This window comes from Myotis myotis, unplaced genomic scaffold, assembly GCF_014108235.1.
Source record: "Myotis myotis isolate mMyoMyo1 unplaced genomic scaffold, mMyoMyo1.p scaffold_m19_p_1, whole genome shotgun sequence".
NCBI lineage: Eukaryota > Metazoa > Chordata > Mammalia > Chiroptera > Vespertilionidae > Myotis > Myotis myotis.
The window spans coordinates 131,493,536-131,507,469 of record NW_023416313.1 but is presented as its reverse complement, the minus strand read 5'-3'; positions in this window follow the sequence as shown (position 1 = coordinate 131,507,469).

Below are 13,934 nucleotides of genomic sequence, written 5' to 3'. Positions count from 1 at the left end.
CTGGGAGCCTCGGGACCGGGGACGCGCAGGACATGCCAGGCGCTGCCTGGTTTTCCCTGGGGAGCAAAACGCCCAGGGTTATTTGGCTACCGGGCGGGGGTGGATTCGGGGTTGGCCCGGCGCGGGCTTCCAGCGCCTCTCGGGCTGCCCCAGCCGGGCCGGGCCGGAGCGGCCAGCGAGTCTGGGCCGGCCTTCGCTCCTCCCTGGCCCCTCCTGATCTCGCCCTCTCTCCTCAGGCCGCTATTCGGTCTCGCAAACCCAGAGACTTAGTGGAAAGTGAGCACCTGCTCCACACCCTCCATAGCCCCACCCTGCTTTGTAGGGTACCCAGGTGGCAGTATCTGTACCTGGAAACATCCTTTCTTAGGGGCTGGGGAAACCACCCCAGAGTTCCCTCTGACCTACTTCGCAGAGGTGCCCTTTGCCCACTTCTTCCCATGTCCACCTGTCAGAGGGCATGCACGTGCGGATCCCCAGGCCACAACCTGCAGGGATTGCCTCTTGTCCCGAAAAATTACAGTTTTCCCTGGATCAAGACTCTCACTCCCTTGGGGCCCCCTGGGCTGGGTTGGGTAAACAGCCCTGACTCTTGATTGGAGACACCTGTCCCATTTTCCCAGCACTGTTCCAATTTCACTGTAAGAGCGGGAAATTCTGTTCTCGGTAAAGGAAACTTCATCCAGCACCTTCTGCCTGAATCTGACAAGCTGAATGCAGGCTAGCTGCTCTCCTGGAAGCAGACCCCAAAGAGGTGAGAAGTCAGCCTGGCCGCCCCTTCAGCCACTCCTTCCCTTTGGATTATCTTTCCCAGGCAGTTGGCTTAGCAGTGGTTCTCAACCTTCCTAATGTCGCGACCCTTTAATACAGTTCCTCATGTTGTGGTGCCCCCCAACCATAAAATTATTTTCGTCGCTACTTCATAACGGTAATTTTGCCACTGTTATGAATCGTAATGTAAATATGATATGCTATATGTGTTTTCTCATGGCCGCGACCCACAGGTTGAGAACCGCTGGAAAGGCTCTACAGGCTGAGGAAAGCCAATAGGGATTGCTTGCCGCTTAGAAACACAGACTGAATTAACAAACCCAACTTCCAAGATGGATAACTGAGAACCTCTCTCAAAATTGGGACACATCACCCAAATCCGAGGCTAACAGCACCTCCCTCAAACATATTTGGAGAACTATAATATATTTTATTTGGGTTAGAAGTTAGATGTGAAGAGTAGGAACCAGGCATGACTGAGATCCCAGTTGGCACCCTCCTATGCCCCCCTCCTTCCCTCCTCTCCACTTCTTCTCCTCCTTCTTATTCAGTTCTTTCCTCTCTATTCCTGCCCCCTCCCCCCACTTGCTCTTTGCCTAAGGATCAGTGATTTGGGAGACTTGTAAATCAGTATTGTTGTTTTTAACATGATGAAAAGCTTATCAGAAATATCATTAATCTTTGAAAACTTAAGAACTCTGGTCCAAAATCATATTGGTCAAAAATATTTTATTAGGTGACTTCATATATATACACCCTACATGAAAAACTTGTTTAAATCTGAACAAGAATTATTGCATGCAAAACAACAACAAAAACACATTCCTTTATTAAAAATTTCCCATTGAATAGATGGTTTGACAACACTTGGGTGTTAGAGGCCTCCTCTCACAAATGCTGCAAAATTTTTGGCATCTTAAATTGTATACTTAGTTCTTAGAAATAGTTGAAAGAGAGTTACTTGCACATATTTCCTATAACTGATGATTAACATAAGCCATGGACAGGATACAGCCTACAATAGCACCTAGGAAAAGCATCTCTGAATGAGGAACCACGCTGTAAAAAGCAGGCTGTTAAGGAGGCAAAGTTGAGAAGAGGGGCTCAGCATGGCCCTTTCAGATCTCTTTGCAAAGAAGTAAAGACTAAAGGAACCTTCAGTCATGAATTTGGGTCATAAGGAACCTGAGCATAAGCCATTGAAAATTCCAGTTAGCCTGGACAATGTCTAAGGCCCACTCATTAACATGAGCCTTCTTCATGGAAGAACTCATCTAGTTCACATTATTAAATTCAAGGTAGAACCAGAACAAAATCTTTACAAAATTCCTCCAATTAAAAAAAAAAGTGTGAAGAAATAGTAAAAAACAAATGGTAGTGAAGCATTAACACAAGAAAAAAATTTACTAGAGAATAGGTAAAATTTATATTCAAATATATAATGTACCAAAAAAATAACTTCTATAAAACAAAAACGTAAAGATGCATTTGCTTAGGAAATATAGGGCAAGACAACAGAAGAAATTAAAACATGACCTGGATGAGCTCAGGAAACAAGCAGGAACAAAACAACCATAAATATGAGGACTGAATTGGAAATGGCACAAGGGAAATTGCTAAAAACCTGGAAAATGTCTAAGGACCATTCCTTAAAAAATACAGAGGACAAAATCAAGAAAACAGCCCTCATATCAAGTTCTGCATCCTCAGATTCAACCAACCTTGCCTCAAAAATATATTTTTTTTTAAAGTTACCTTGTTGCTGACAGGCACTATAGGAAATATAGTTAGGCCTATGCCAGTTGCATCTGCACTGAAATGTACAGTTTCTTTTTCTTGTCATTATTCCCTAAACAATACAGTGTAACAACTATTTACATAGCACTTAACATTGTATTAGATATTATAAGTAATCTAGAGGTGACAAACTAAATGGTAGAATGTGCCAGGGTTATAGGCAAATACTGTAATATATATATATATATATAAAAAGCCAGTGACCGACCCCCGAAATGACCGGAATGACCAGTCGATATGACGCCCACTGCGCCAGCCAACTGGCCCAATCAGGGGGTGGGGCCACCGACCAACCTCCCACGTCCCCTCCCCACAGCCAGCCCCGCCCCTGATCAGCCTCTCCCACCCTGATGGGGAGGCAGGGCAGCCAGCCAACTCCCCCGGGGCCCTTCCTCCGCCCCAGCTGGCCCTGTCCCCGATGGGCCCCCTCCACCCCATTGGCCCACAGCCCCTCCCCCCCGCGGGCCCCACCTCTGATCCTGATCAACCCCCCTATCCCAATAGGTTGTGAGGCCAGCCAGCCAGCCATCTCCTGCAGCCCCTCCCTCCACCCAGCCCCACCCCAGATTGGCCTCCCCACCTTAATCAGGGGCAAGGCCTGTGGCCAACCGCCTACAGCCCCTCCCCTTGGCTATCCCTTCCCCCTATGGGCCCCACCACCCCCTTTGGGGGTGGGGCAAACTGGCCCACAGCCCCTCCCCATAGCCAGCCCCACCCCCAACCAGCCCCCCCACCCCAATCGGGGGTGGGGCCTGCCAGCCAATCGACCACAGCCCCTCCCCCCAAGCCTGCTTGGGCCTGATCAGGGGCGGGCCTGCCAGCCAACCTCCCGCCAACTCCTCCTGACAGGCCAAGCCCCAATCTGCCCCGATTGGGGCCAGGCCACTGGACCCCACCCATGCATGAATTCATGCACTGGGCCTCTAATTTTATATAAGGGACTTGAGCATCTGCAGATTTTGGTATCCATGGGGGGTCCTAGAACCAATCCTCCACAAATACCAAGGGACAACTGTAATGGGAAAATAAGATGGAAACAAATATCTGCTATAAAATTATATGAAACACAAAAGAAATTCAATATATTCAGAAATGTTATCCCTTCTGAAGAGACTGAAGTAATGGAACAAAAAATATTGAAAGACATTATTCAAGAAATAACATCTTTCCAGAAATGAAGAAAGACTTTAATCTACAGATTGAAGAGGCACATAAGTACCAGAAAATATAGCTGTGATCATTATCAAGACATGCCCTAGTAAAACTACTCATCTTCTAAGAAATAATCCTTTTGTTTTCTCAGAAAGAAAAAAAATGTCATGTATTGAGTCAAAAAATAGATCAACCTGTTAGAGACTTCTATAGCCACAGTCAATGAGAGAAGATCCTATCTAATAAAAGAGAAACATGGTAATTAGCATACAACCGCTACCCTTCCCATTGGCTAATCAGGGCGATATGCAAATTAACTGCCAGCCAAGATGGCGGCGGGCAGCCAGGAAGCTTGAAACTAACATGAGGCTTGCTTGCTTCAGTGACGGAGGAAACCAAAGTTCCCCGATTATAGAACCCAAACCCCCTGATCGCCCTGCGGCTCTGTGTGTGACGGGGGCGGGGCCACAACTTCCCTATGGGCCCTGCTCTGTTCGTGACAGGGGAAGGCGCCCCAACCCCCTGATCAGCCCTGCTCTGTGCCTGATAGGGGGGAGCTCCCCAACCCCCTGATTGCCCTGTGGTTCTGTGTGTGACAGGGTGCAGCGCCCCAACCCCCTACCCCCCACGGGCCCTGCTCTGTGTGTGACAGGGTAGAGCCATAACCTCCCCATTGGCCCTGCTCTGTGGGTGATAGAGGGCGGCGCCCCAACCCCCTGATCGGCCCTGCTCTGTGGGTGACGGGGTGGCGCCGCAACCTCCCCATTGACCCTGCCTTGAGTGAGACAGGGGGCAGCGCCCCAACTCCCCAGTCGGCCCTGCTCTGAGCCTGACCAGGGGCTGCACCTAGGGATTGGGCCTGCCCTCTGCCACCCGGGAGCAGGCCTAAGCCAGCAGGGCATTATCTCCCGAGGGGTCCCAGACTGTGAGAGGGCACAGGCCAGGCTGAGTGACCCCCCCTTCACCCCCCCGAGTGCACAAATTTTTGTGCACCAGGCCTCTAGTATGTTTATAACATCCCTAAGGAAGTCAAATTGTCATGTAAAAATTTTATAATAATAGCTAACACTTATTAGGCCTTGTTCTAAGTGCTTTTTTTTATTAATCCTCACATCAATTCTATGAAGTAGATAATATCATTATTTCTATTTTAAGGAAAAGGACACCAAGATTTAGAAAGATTAAGTCTCACACCCCTGGTCACACAGCATGAGTGAGTAAAGCCAAGCAGCCTGGCTCCAGAGCCCTGCTCCTAACTAGTGCACTATAATCCTCTGGCAGAGTGTTACTCTGAGTCATCAGATAAACCCTGAGACGCTATTATGAGGAGGAGAAGGAGTGGGTTTTGAGCAGACAAACACAACAGATGTCCATCACAATGTTAAAATAATCTTCTTTTTAGTTATTTTATTTTATTGAATTTATTGGAATAACACTGGTTAATGCGATTTTATAGGTTTCTCGTGTAGAGTTCTATGATACATGATCTGTATATTGCACTGTGTGCCCATCACCCTAAGTCAATAAAGAAAAAGAGGAGAATTGAGTTTTTAAAAGCCAAAACAGGAGAATCAAATAACTGCTAAATCCACAAATGTACTTTTTTAGAGGTGAGAGTTGGGCTCTTTTAGTTTCAAACCTAAAGAGAACATCTCCCATCGGATAGTTACCTAGTGGGCTAATGCCTTTACCTTTCTACCTTAGACCTGAAACAAGTGCGGGGCCTTTCTTGACATTCTCAGACCCAGATTTTGCTTCTTCTATAACTGACAGTGAAACACAATTTTGTCAGTTCATGTTGAATTAAGAGTCTATTCTTAACTCAAAGTACACTTGGCAATATACACAGATGCATTCATAGAAGTAAGGACACTAAAAACAGTAAATATGCTGCCTCTTATATGGGGAACTAGGCCTAAATAAAAATGGGACCACCCCTGATTTTTGACCCAGAACAGGATCTATAACAGATATTGAAATAGAATCTCAATATACTTTAACTTAATGGTACATTCCAAACAACTGAGGGAGGTACATTTGATGATGTACATAAACACACTCACAAAAATTGAGGGCATTGAGTCAATAAATATGCTGTTTCATATAAATAGAGTCAGGCCTAAGCAACCAGCCACAATGACCTCAAAAAATTGCCCATGAAGAGTGATTGTCCCTAATCCCCTTATCTTTAAAAAAAAACCAAAACACTTTTTTTTTTTTAACTATAACAGCTACTTAAATAGTGTTAAAGTAAGAAGAGAAATCAATTTTAAGAAATGTCTTCCTGCCAAACCGGTTTGGCTCAGTGGATAGAGCGTCGGCCTGCGGACTGAAAGGTCCCAGGTTTGATTCCGGTCAAGGGCATGTACCTTGGTTGCGGGCACATCCCCAGTGGGAGGTGTGCAGGAGGCAGCTGGTCGATGTTTCTCTCTCATCGATGTTTCTAACTCTCTATCCCTCCCCCTTCCTCTCTGTAAAAAATCAATAAAATATGTTTAAAAAAAAAAAATGTCTTCCAATATTTGGTAAATTACTAGTTCTGGTATATGTGGGGACAGTGGGACAATGAGCTGTAACACAAGTGGGCTGACCTTCATTATGTCCATCTCCCATCCAAGTACCTGAGTTTCTCTGTTTGAAATGGACACTTTGGAGAGAAAAATGAGTGAAGCACAGTACCTGCTCTCAAGATGTTCAATGTCTAAGAGATGAAGACAGGCATGTAAACAGTGAGAATAAAGTGTGATGAAGGCTAGAGTGGAGTTTTGCACAGAGGGTGATCTGTAAGCACAGATTAGAGGGGGTCCAACTTCCTGGAGGTGTCCTAAGAGGCTTCACAGAAAAGAGAACTTTTGAACTACGTCTGGAAGGATCTGTAAGAATTTGCCAAGCAGAGAAGGGAGGGTACAAATTTCAAGCAGAAGGAAATGTGGAGAGTGGCTACAGCATTTGGACATGTTCAAGCCTCAGACTGACTTGTGGCAAAGCCACATACAAGTCCCAGCTTGGAGGGCAAAGCCCTCCCAGCACAATTATAGCCAAAAGGCTATGGTTGTAAGCTTGACCTTATACTCCGACCCTGCAGTCCTAGGTAGGTAAGGGATGTGGGCTGCAGGGGGTGCAGCAAGTGCTGCCTAAACAAGGCTTGATAGAGTTCAGAGAATGGCAACAACAGGAAAGAAGCAGATTTGAAATTCGCATGAACATTGTAAACATCTTGCCCTTGTTTTACTTTGTATGATCTGACTATAAAATAAAGACTCAGCTTACAGGCTGTGTCACTGTGTCCTCATCCAGGCACAGTGATCCCACCTGGTCCCAACCGTATTCTCTTGTCTGTTTCTTTAGTCCTTCACCGCCCCTCCTCAGGTTCACCACTAGTCTTGCTGGACGTGGTTCAAGGAAAAGCATGAGTGAAGGGACAACAATTAAAGGAAGATGTATCCATCAGAATAGCAGGGTGAGGGACCCCAATCTCAGTGGTTTGCTTCAGAGCAGCCACCATCTTGAACTTTGCTGGTCACTTTGGGGAGGGAAGTCCAGCAGGTCTTGCACCAGCAGTTAATTGCTCTGCTCTGGAAGGGGCACACATTACTTCCACTCACAAGGTATTGTCCAGAGCTAGTGACAGCCTCGCCCAACCACAGGGGGCCAGGAAGTGCAATCTGATGTGTCCCGAAGGGGGAAAGCCAAATCTATTTTGCAAAGAGCACTGATGACCACCACAGAGGTACCACAGAAGGAGACACATTCAGAAGTGGTGTTATGGAGGGTGGAGGATGGGGCAGGTAGAGCTCAGTAAGCAGAGAGGGGAAGACAGATGGCCTGGAGGAAACTTGAAGGATCAGTTTTCATAAGCCCTTGACTGTCCTTCCTTTGAGCCCAAGAATAAAAATTTTAAGTGCTTCAATAAGTGTGACAAGCAGGGTTAACTCATGCCACACTTCCCTCCCACCCTGGAATTTCCAAAATGGCTCTGTCACCTACAGAAATTGTATGGGCTCCTCTCGAATCCTGGTGGGGCACAACCTTACCACAACAGAACACTGCACACCTTGAAGGAATCCGGACAAGAAGCTCCAGAGAAAATTGCAGTATCACTTCCAACATTCCTACTTTTGAAGTTAGCAATAGATTTCAACTTCTACTCATTAAGGAATCTTTAAGTCTGGGGTGAAGTCCGAAGGATGTGCCAAAGACAAACTAATTACCCAGCTTTCTGAAATGCTCTCTTACTACTCGGGCATCTCTGCAGGTGTCAGTCTCAGAGACAGTCAGAGCCAGTTGCCTGAGTGCTAACTCCAGTCCAACGGAGCTGAGGCCCTGGAATCACGTTATTGGTGAGCAGGTGGATACACCATGCAAAAGTGACTTTGCAAACAGCCTGGCACAGGAAACAAGCCAACAAGTAATTGGGTTTGTCAGTGGGTCTGGTGTGAGCTGTTTCCATGTTCAGGCTTTTGCTTTAGGGCTACAGCGAAAGTGGGTGTGATAGAGGGGATTTTTAAAATACAACTTGGGTGAAAAGCATCTCTCAGTGTTCCAATATTGGTGCTGGAACCGGAGCAAGGTGCTGTTCAAAAAAAAAGAATCCAGGTCTCATCTGCTGTCTCCCACACTCCCTGACTTCAGGCATTTTCCAGGCCTTTCTCTCAAATGAGGACAACATATGGGGATAGATGAGATAACATGTGCAAAGCACTATGGACTTAGGAGAAAAGCCCTCAGTAAACATGGGGTATTAATAGTATGCCTCTTTTTTATAATAGCTGTTACATCTGGCTCTCTGGGGGTTTTTGCTTAGATTATAAGATGAAGGATTTAAAAAGAAAAAATACCCTACCCAAAACACACCCACCCACAAGACTTCCTCCAAATTGATGCATTTGATAGTAATCTTGGACTGTTACAGATTCTTGTTTCCGGCAGGGGTTTCCTAGCTGAAGGAAAACCTATCCAAGAGCCAGAGCCTGCTCATGCATGACCCCTTCATGCTGTGAGTGTGGGCTCTTCCAAACCAACACTAAAAGTCTGTCACCAGAAACATACAGTTCTTATATTTAAGTCATATGCGTACAAGTGGAGACCAATATTTTTACGAAAGCAAGTGGCTTGCTGCTTATTTTTTTTTTAAGGATATGTTCCTTCAAGTTGACAAAGTGCCCCTGGAAGCCACCCTGGTCCTTCTGTTTCGCCAAGTGTTTCTAAAAACAGAGGAAACCTGTGGGCAAAGCATCCACTCAAGTTACCTGGCAAAAAATTCAGTTCAGTGCTTCTCAGCGTTCCTGGCCCAACTGCTCTTCCCAGGGTTCACAGATTGTGGCGTCCGTGGAATCTGTACCCCAGATGGACAGAACTGTGTGGGATCGGGAGTATTGACTACACCATGACACAATGTATGTGCTCCACCTGTTGCAACCGCGGGCCTTAGGCTGACACATTAGGAAAGATGTTTCACTACCGGCCTCAAGAAAAGCCTTGCTCCTAATTACATGTACACAGGACAGCAAGTGAGGCCGGAGTGAGGCACTGGGGTCTGCGTGACTCTGGAGTTCCTCTGCCTCCCCAGTCATTCTCCTCCCTGGAGAGGCCCAGCTTCCAAATCTCAGCTCCACGCTCCCCTCAAGGTTAACAATACTGTTTCCCACTGAACCAGCCAGAAACCACATTGAAATTAGGTTTATTTTTACCCCAGGCTTTGTCATTTATCACTATTGAAACACTGAGAGACAGCTTTTGGCTGACTACCTCACGGAACACTCAGCATCTCCAAATAGGATTTGGTCCTCTGTCTGCATTTATCTTCCTGGAGTGCCCTTTCCTCCTGCCTGCCACTGTTCTTCGTTGGCAGGGATATTTGTATTCAACGTGAGAGGCTGTTTCTCTTGGACAGGTGCCTAAGGGATCCTGTGATGGCACCATAATGCAGCCCTTGTGATGTCATAGCTTCTTTTATGAAAACAAATCATTCAGATGATGTGGTATATTTAACCAGTGAGGTAGAATGGGGTACAAATTTAAATATCTCTTGCAAATTTCTTCAGCGCACAGACTTAACAGCAAAAACTTGCTTCATTAAAGGCTTCTCTCTCTGGATTTGGGTATATTTCAATTCTGAAGGATATCTTTTCCCTGGTCTGCAAGATGGAACTTGTATTACCTGCTGATTGGATGCCTTCTAGAACCACAAAACCCACGTGATGCATTTGTGACTCCCCCTTATTTTCTGCATTACATTCAAAGTATTCACTCAAGTCCTCTCTTCATGGAACTGGTCATATACCTCCTTTCTCATCTTTCTTTTTAGTCAAGCAAATCAAGAATGAATAGAAATTGGTTATGTACTTCACACTGGGCTCAGCCCCAATCTCATCCCTTTGCTGTTTCCAGACTTAATTTCAAGCTCCTTCCTCCTCCCAGTTGATTTTCCCAAGCATCCAGCTACTACTGCCCGCTCTTCTCAAACCTGACAAACACTTGTTTCTAGATGACTTTTGATGGGTGAGGACACTGAGACATCAGAGCTTCCCAAGGGCACAAGTCTGCACAGAGGAGAATGGAGCCCACAGTACAGCTCTAGCCAAAAGCAAAACCTACCTGACTGCACTACCTCCGAGTCAATAATAACAGAAAAAGGAGGGCTTTGGGTGAAGGCCCAGGGTAACCATCCATGACTTTTACACACCAAATTACAATCTCATCTAAAAATCCTGAGAGCAAAATCTGTTTCTCACATAAAAACATCTATATATATATAAAACCTTAATATGCAGATAGACCGAATGGCGGAACAACCGAACAACCAAACAACTGGTTGCTCTGATATGCGCTGACCACCAGGGGGCACATGCGAACATGGTGGGCATCAGCCACGGTGGGATGGTGGAGCAGGTGAGCAGGAGCACCAGACCAAGCCAGGGCACTGGTCGCTGTCATCAGGTTAAGCCTCTGGTGGTTACTGAAAATTCTTTGCTCCCATGCACTGGGGTTGTGCCTGGTGCTCACACCTGCTGCTGGCACCCAGGCCCTAATAGCTTGGCACCATTAGTGGGTACAAGCAGCAGCTGCGGGCCCTGATCGCCCCTCAGGGCTTCTCCACCTTCCCCTGCTCCTAAGGGGCGATAGGGGCAGCAGCTGCCACTCCCACCCACTGACAGCACCAGCCCTGCTTGCACCCTCTGACAGCACTGGCCCCACTTGCACCTGCTGCTGATGCTGTTAGTGGGTGCAAGCTGGGCCGGCTCCATCAGCACATGGGAGCCACAGTGGTGGGAGCGGGGCTGCCAGCAGACAGGGGACTGGGGACACAGCAGGAGGGGCCAGACGGGGGCACAGAGGTTGAGCTGAGACCCGCCCCTGTGCCCATGGCAGCCTCACAGCCCACAGTTCCTTTCAATGTGCACGAATTTGTGCACTGGGCCCCTGGTTTATAAATAAGCACTAAAGTCAAATTCAGAAACAAAATACCCTGGAAAAAGTCGAGGCCTGTTTAGATCACTCTCTGGTTCTGAGAATGGCACCGGGGCCAGGGCCCTGCCTGGGGGTCCTGTTCTGCTGTTGTGTGGGGAAGCAGTGACAGCTATTTAGGGGGATCAGTAAGGATGGTGAGCCTATTATGTTCAGCTGTCTGCATTCTGCTGAGGAATTGGGGTTTCCCCAACTATCACCCTGTGCCCTGACCCCTCACAGCCTTATCAAGGACATGTTTGCTTCTGGCATTCCCTTAGGGAGTTTAAGTCACCAGCAATGAAAACCCAAAACTCTGGGTGTGTGGCTCTTATTTTTAATTGAGGCAGCCTTCCCGACGCCCAGTTATAAGTCAGAAATCCAGCACTGTCCCTGAGGTTGCTCCAAGATGTCCCCTGCATGACCAGGCACAGAGCTTTGATTTTTTCTTCATTACAATCCAGCATATTTCACACCAAGTTAGCAATCGCTGTGTAGGAATTCTATCCTAAATCCTCCTATAGGTCCCTGGCAGAAGGTCAGTGGGGTGTTTCCCTCTGGTGCTTGGCTGACTCAGATCTCTCCTCTCCCCATGGCTGCCTTGAGGAGGCTGAGGTTCCAGGTTTTCTGGTTTCAAAATAAATTGGCAGAAATCTGAAGTGATGCCAATACCGCCCTCCTGCCCACAGGCAACTGGGTCCCAGTGGGAGGTCTCTTAGCAACCAGGCTCAAATCAAATATTTGGGCATCTGGACACATTCTGACTGGAATGAGCTCATGAAAAAAAAACTTCTGTTTCCCTCAACCCCATTACTGAGGGTTTTGATGAGAGGCTGGGCCCATGGTTGCCTCCTGTGCTGGATGAGTCTGGGACTCACACGGACCATTAGAGAGGCATCCCAGACTGGCAGGCTGAAGATCTGACTTCTGTTCCTGGTTTGACGTGTACCCTTGGACAAGACACTGGAACTTTCTTGTTACTGTGCCCACACAAAGCCCAACCTTTTCATCTGACCCTCTGCAGCAGCCTGTTCACCAGAAACCAGTGTCCCTGGCTCATAGAGGGCAGGAGCTCACGTTCAATTCAGAAGTGAACCAGGAGGAAGGAGGGTTTGAGGTGCTCTCCTCCTCCACCCACTATCTCCTCCTCTCCCAACCTTCCCCGCAAATGACAAATGGCAAATGGGAGAGAGAAGGGGCAAATGGCTGCTAGCCCACAGAGTTTCCTACCTTTTACTTTCCCACCCTGATTCCCAGGTGTACGCCATCCCAGCATGCTGGGGAAAGACTAAATACATTGAATTTGGCTTCGGGTGCTAATTCAAAAGGGTATTCTCAAGGACCAGGGAGGCTTTATCTCAGCTTTTATATCTGTAAAATGGGGCTTTCCGATCCTGGTCTCCACATTTCCTGAGAGGTGAACTGGTCAGGGCTCCCCTGTTTCAGCTAGTACCACCACCCTCCTATCCCTGGATGCCCGTTGTAATTATTGATCATATCATCCCATTGGCCACTCCAGTGGTTTATTTCTGTTCTCACAGATGTCTAACCTCTTCATTGAGCCCCCAAAGGTAGATGTCATCTCTCATAGCCCTTGTGTCTTCAAGTCACCTAGCCCGCAGCCCTTGGGGCAAGCAGTGCTGGGTCCTAAAGAAACACATGGAATTGAATAAACACCCAAATCTCCAGGGGCAGGGGAAGCTCAAACAGGGCAGCGTGAAGAGCTCCTGGCAATGGGAAAGGCCGGTTTCTCTTGCAGTGGAAAGAGAAGTGAGAGGGCAGTGAGCAGCGAGAGAGCCTGGCTCTGGTGCAGCAGCATTGGTCTGCCTCGGCCACTCTCTAACCGCTGGGCAAGTTGCATAACCTGTCTCCGTCTCCATTTCCATCTGGAAAATGAAAATGCAATAGTATGTATTTTACTAGATTGTTCTAAGAAAGTTTACTGGTAACTGTAGAGCATCTAACACAAAGGCAGTCAATAAATGGTAGATCTTATTGTTGGAGTGACTTTTTCACCCAATCATTTGAACATTAAATAAAAGCGTATTTGGGTTACTTAGTCATTCTGATTACAAAATATTTTAGTTATCTCTCTTAAAAGCTGCAGGGGAGTATGGAATGAGGTCATCAAGCACCCCACCTTCTATGGCTTAAGATAAATCATATTATCACCTTTAAATCACCCCTTGGTTTAAAAAATGTGTCTGTGGCCACAATAATTGATAGAGTTTTTATTAGAATAATTTTTGTCCAAGGAAATGCATAAGTTAATGGTTAGGATGTAACAGTGACCCTGCATTCATTCTGTATTGCACGACCCCCTTCCCTGATCTGCTTTGGAAGCAGCCTGAGCTTCCCTCTGGGAGACTCGGGATCAGTTTTTATTGATTTTGTTCATAATATAGAAAATGCCAGGCTTCAAGCACTCAAAGACCTACTCCTTTTGAAATAAGCCTGAGCAGAGGCTTGACAATAGACACGTTTTATCCTTTTCACTGCCATCAGCAAATAGAGAAGCCGGCATTATCTATAATAGCCCTAAACTACAACCAGCCCAAATGTTCAGCAGGTCTGGGCCATGTTTTCACAAAGCAATGAAATAGGATACTTTCACTGAAGGCAAAGAGTCTAGTCAAAATAATACCAAGTGAAGAACTAAAACAAAATAACAAAGATTGCGATCTAACAACCAGGTTTATAAAATAATAAAAGGGAATCGGATCTTCTAAATAGTAGAAGCTGTTACAAAGGTTTGAACTTAACTCCTAAGA